Source organism: Salvelinus sp. IW2-2015, unplaced genomic scaffold, assembly GCF_002910315.2.
Source record: "Salvelinus sp. IW2-2015 unplaced genomic scaffold, ASM291031v2 Un_scaffold1828, whole genome shotgun sequence".
NCBI lineage: Eukaryota > Metazoa > Chordata > Actinopteri > Salmoniformes > Salmonidae > Salvelinus > Salvelinus sp. IW2-2015.
The window spans coordinates 4,884-11,523 of NW_019943199.1; positions in this window are offsets into that span (position 1 = coordinate 4,884).

The window sequence follows — 6,640 nt, forward strand, 5'->3', positions numbered from 1 at the left end:
GATTATGGACCTAATGCCTACTGTTTGGATGGGGCTGATTATGATAATAACTCACTGTTTCGATGGTACTGATTATGGACTATGACTCTGACTGATGTATGATATGGACTAATTAACTCTACTGATGGTAGCTGATTATGGACTAATGACATCCTACTAATTGACTGATTATGGACAATGACTCTACGATGTACTGATTATGACTAATGACTCTCTGTCTGATGGGTACTGATTATGGACTAATAACCCCATGTCTGATGGTACTGATATGGACTTAATAACTCCTACTGTTTTGAATGGTAACTGATTATGGACAATGACTCTACTGTTGATGGTAACTGTATTAATGGAACTAAACTAAACTCTATCTGTTTGATGGTACTGATTAATGGACTAGATGACTCTACTGTTTGATGGTACTGATTATGGACTAATAACTCTGCTGTTTGATGGTACTGGATTATGGACTATACTCTACCGATGGTACTGATTATGGACTAATGACTTCTACTTGCTGATGGTACTGACTTATGGACTAATAATCTACTGTGTGAGTGGTAAACTGATTATGGGACTATTGACTCTACTGTTCTGATGGTACTGATTATGGACTATAACTCTACTGATGGTAACTTGATTATGGACTAATTGATCACTGTCTGATGGTATGATTATGGACTATGACTATACTGTCTGATGGTAACTGATTATGGTAACTAATATAACTCTACTGATGGTACTGGATTATGACTATGACTCTACTGTCTGATGGTCTGATTATGGACCTAAATGACTTCTACTGATCTGAATGTATCTGATTATGGGACTAATGACTCCCGATGGTACTGATTAATGGACTAAACTATACTGTCTGAATGGTACTGATTATGGACTAATAACTCCACGTCTGATGGTACTGATTATGGACTTGAATGCACTCTACTGATGGACTGAATTATGGACTAATAACTCTACTGATGGTAACTGATTATGACCTAATGACTCTACCTGAATGGTACTGATATGGGCAAATGACTCTACTGGTCTGATGGTATGATTATGGACTAATGACGTCTACTTGTCCTGATGGTACTGATTTATGAACTAATGACTCTACTGTCTGTGTACTGGGATTAGGACTAAGACTCTACTGTCTATGGTACTGATTATGGACTAAAATGACACTACTGTCTGATGGTACTGATTAATGAACTAATGAACTCTACTGATGGGTATGATTAATGGACTAATAACTCTACTGATGGTACTGATATGGACTAATGACTCTACTGTCTGAAATGGTAATGATAATGGACTAATGACTCTACTGTCTGCATGGGTACTGATTATGGACTATGAACTCTACTGTCTGATGGTACTGATTAGGACTAGATGACTCTACTGTTTATTTGGTACTGATTATGAACTAATGACTCACTGTCTGATGGTACTGATTAATTGGACTAAATGACTCTACTTCTAATGGTACTGATTATGGGCTAATGACCTCTGTCTGATGGTACTGATTAGAACTAAATGACTCTAATGTCTGATGGTAACTGATTTGAACTTATAATCTACGTCGATGTCTGATTATGGACTGAATGACTCTGTCTGATGCGTACTGATAATGTTAACTATATGACCTACTGTCTGATGGACTGATTATGGACTAATTGAACTCTACTGTCTGATGGTACTGATTAATGGACTAATTGACTCTACTGTCTGATGGTACTGATATGGATAAATGACTCTACTGTCTGATGGTACTGATTAATGGAACTAATAACTCTAGTTCTGAGGTAACTGATTATGATAATGATCTACTGATGTACTGATAAAGGACTAATGACTCTAGCGTCTGATGGTACTGATTGATGGACTAATGACCTACTGAGGGTACTGATTATGGACTAATGACTCTACTTGATGGGTACTGATTAATGGACTAATGTTGTTTGTACCTTTATAGGGGGAACCAGGACTAGAGATGAACCCTGGCTACAGACACCATGGTTTAATTGGAGATGATGCTTGTCTACCGAAACCCTGAAACCCAACACTGCAAACAAGATTCAACTACCAAGACCCGGGAAACCCCAACACTGAAACAAGATCCAAACTTAACCAAAACCCTGAACCCCAAACACTGTAAACCAAAGATTCACTTACCAAACCCCTGACCCCAACGTTGTAAACCAAGCTTTCCAACTTACCAAACCCTGAACCCCAAACGCTGCAAACCAAGATTCACTTACAAACCCTGAACCCAACACTGTAAACCAGATCCAACTTACCAAACCCTGAACCCCAACAACTGCAAACCAAGATCCAACTTACCAAACCCTGAACCCCAACGCTGCTAAACCCAAGATCCAACTTAACCAAACCCTGCCCCAACACTGTAAACCAAGGATCCAACTTACCTAAACCCTGGAACCCCAACATGTAAAACCAAGATTCAACTTACCAAACCTGAACCCCAACGCTGTAAACCAAGATCCACATACCAAACCTGACCACCAACGCTGCAAAACCAAAGGTTCACCTTAACCAAACCTGAACGCCCAACGCTTCAAACCAAGTTTAAGTACAAACATGGAACTGCAAAACAAAAGACTTGGATTAGGGACTAAATTTTGCAGCGTTAACCCCCCTGGCTCTACAGTACTGGATAACAACAGCAACTAGCCTTCATAGTTCAACAAGAACACCCAGGAGATTGTTTATTATAACCTTACTATTATACTTTAACTATATGTCATCATCCTCAACCAATGTGTTTCCTCCTGCTGAAACAAACTTTACTGTCATCTCAACAATGTGTTTTCCTCCTCTGCTGAAAACAAACTTTACTGTTCCATCTCAACAATGTGTTTCCTCTCTGCTGAACAAACTTTTAACTGTCATCTCAAAATGTGTTTCTCTCCTCTGCTGAAACAAACTTTCTGTCCATCTCAACAATGTGTTCCTCCCCTCTGCTGAACAAACTTTACTGTCATCATCACAATGTGTTGCCTCCTCTGGCTGGAAACAAACTTTACTGTCATCTCAACAATGTGTTCCTCCTCTGCTTGAAACAAACTTTACTGTCATCTAACATGTGTTCCTCCTCTGCTGAAACAGAACTTACTGTCATCTCAAACAATGTGTTCCTCCTCTGCTGAAACAAACTTTACTGTCATCCAACAATGTGTTCCTCCTCTGCTGAAACAAACTTTACTGTCAGTCTCAACAATGTGTTTCCTCCATCTGCTGAAACAAACTACTGTCATCTCAACAATGTGTTCCTCCTCTGCTGAAACAAACTTTACTGTCATTCTCAACAATGTGTTCCTCCTCTGCTGAAACACACTTTACTGTCCTTCTCAACAATGTGTCCTCCTCTGCTGAAACCAAACTTTACTGTCATCTCAACAATGTGTTCCTCCTCTGCTGAACAGACTTTACTGTCATCCTCAGACAATGTGTTCCTCCTCTGCTGAAACAGACTTTACTGTCATCTCAAACAATGTGTTTCCTCCTCTGCTGAAACAAACTATAACTGTTCATCTCAACTGATGTGTTTTCTTCCTCTGCTGAAACAAACATTACTGTCATCTTAAACAATGTGTTCCTCCTCTGCTGAAACAGACTTTACTGTCATCTTAACAATGTGTTTCCACCTCTGCTGAAAACAAACTTTACTGTCATCTCAACAATGTGTTCCTCTCTCGCTGAAACAAACACTTTTACTGTCATCTCAAGGAAGTGTGTTCCTCACTCTGCTGAAAACAAAATTTAGCTGTCATTCAAACAATGGTGTTTCCTCCTCTGCTAGAAACAATAATTACTGTCATCTCAACATGGTTTTTCCTCCTTCCTGCTGAAACAAACTATATGTCATCTCAACAATGTTCTCCTCGTGTCCATGAAACACTCTTACTATTATTCATCCGCTTTGGTTCAACTTCTCACTGTCTAAACAAGTGTCCCCTTCTGCTGACAGCTTTCTGTCATTCTCAACGAAATGTGTTTCGCTCCTCTGCTGAAACAAAGCTTTACTGTTATCTCAACAATTGGGTGTCCTCCTAGCTGCTGAAACAAACTTCTACTGTTTCATCTCAACAATTGTGTTTTCCTCCTCTTGCTGAAACAAACTTTACTGTCCCATACTCAACAACTGTGTTCCTCCATCTGCTGAAACAAACTTTACTGTCATCTCAACAATGTTTCCTCCTCTGCTGACGACTTAACATCGTTCAATTTTTCGTGACGCAACTCCAATCTCAACAATGTGTCCTCGGCTGAAAAAGACTTAACTGTCATCTCAACAATGTGTTGCTTCCTCTCGTGCTTTGAAACAAACTGTTACTGTCATCTCAACGAATGTGTTCCTCCTCTTGGCTGACCACAAACTTTTATCTGTATATTATCAACAAATGTGTTCTCTCCTCTGCTGGAAACCAACCTCTTACTGTCATTCTCAAGACAAAGTTCCTCCTCTGCTTGAAACAACTTTAACTGTCATTCCTCAACAATGTGTTCCTCCTCTGCTGAAACAAACTTTACGTCGTCATTCTACAATGTGTTTCCTCCTCTGCTGAAAACAAACTTATTACTGCCACTACTGTGTTCCTCCTCTGCTGAAAACAAACTTTACTGGTCATCTCAACAATGATCGTTCCTCCTCTACTGAACAAACATGGTAACTTTTAGAACAGAGAAGTTATCGTTTTTAACAGCTCAAGTTCCACCACAGCAGCTGAGTTCTCTTGTGGTTTAAAGTCAAACCTTTGGCCGGGTCTTTGAACAAATATTAGTGCCCAAATATAGACGCGTAGACAAACACGTCACTTCATGAAATCATCAGGATGTGCAGGCTAATGCCCTCCCCCTCACGACCACTACCTCCATCTCCCTGACATGTAGAGAGAGAGACACCGAGACAGTGAGAGAGAGACAGCGAATCAGCGAGAGAGAGAGGAGAGACAGCAAGAGAGAGAGAGAGAGAGAGAGACAGTGAGACAGAGAATGAGTGAGTGAGTGGGTTAGAGAAAGGATATGGGGGAGAGAGAGAACAGAGAGAACAGAGAGAGAGTGAGTGAGTGAGTGAGTGAGTGAGTGAGTGAGTGAGTGAGTGAGTGAGAGAAATGATATGGGGAGAGAGAGAGAGAGATAGAGAGAACAGAGAGAACAAAGAGTGGGGAGGAGTTGGGTGTCAGAGGAAGGAGGAGCTTCAATAAAGGAAGAAACATCACTTCAGGAACACTGCTGTCGAACTAGTAGCTGACAGACAATCTGTTGTGTACCTGTGCTAGCAGGTAGTATAGTAAAGTAACTTTAAAAGTATAGTAACTGTATAGTAACTGTGAGAGTAAAGTAACTTTAACAGTATAGTAACTGTGGTGGTAAAGTAACTTTAACAGTATAGTAACTATGATAGTAAAGTAACTTTAACAGTATAGTAACTGAGGAGTAACTGTCCAGAATGAAGATACACCATGTTATCTCTTGCTGTCTCCTATCAGGTGAGTTCTGTCTGTCTGTCTGTCTGTCTGTTTGTATGTCTGTATCAGCTTCTATACTACAGTCTGGATCATATAGTGCATAAGGATACTAAGATAATACTCATACCAAACGCACTAACCATACTATTTGTGATGTAAATTGAGTATGTACTATGCTTATTGGTCATAGTATGAATATAGTTAGTATGCGAAATGTTCCCGGATGTCGTGCTACATTCACCAAAATACGAAGTATACACCCAGTGGACACTATTTCTGTACTTTTAGGGCCCATAATACAATTCTTCAGGAAATGGGYGTGGCTTCACAACGCTTTCAGATATGAAGAAAATGGCGGAAAATATGCAGCCCAAGTGCGACGAGAGTGGATACAAATTAATTCCTTTAACTAAAATGACAAATGTTAAGAAAATGTTGAGCAATTTAATAAAGTCACAACTTTTCAAATAATTTAGGTTACATGTTATTTTGGCTGATAATTTGTTAGCTACGCTATCCTTACGAACCTCATAGCATCTCATTACAGCAGTATGTACCGGTATGTTAGCTAGCTACGCTATCCTTACGAACCTCATAGCATCTCATTACAGCAGTATGTACCGGTATGTTAGTTAGCTACGCTATCCTTACGAACCTCATAGCAATCTATTACAGCAGTATGTACCGGTATGTATAGTATAAGCTAGCTACCTAAGCTCTAACGTTATGGCTACTAATACATCAGAACTTTCCAGCAGTATATTAACTATATGCTACTAATTAACTAGCCCGTTTATTGACTTGATTATGTCAAGGCATTCTAGCTTAGCTAAGTGGTATAGTCATTGTGCATTTTCAATGAACATTGTTAATTTGGTGCGTTCATAAATATTTACTCTGATTTCAGAGCACTCTCGTTTGAGGTGCCCAGAGCGGCAGAATAACTGGTGAATTTACAAACACTCAACCATGGCCGGCTGTCAGTAACGTTGGGAAAAAAGTCAATTAAAGTAGCACAGTTACAGTCACCACGAAAACATGAAAACAGCCTAACGAGCTCTGCTAGGGCGATAATATGTCAGAGTGAAGTGTGGAAGTAGCTAGCAAGCTAGCCAATATTAGCCTGTTAGCTTGGGTGCTTGACTGCA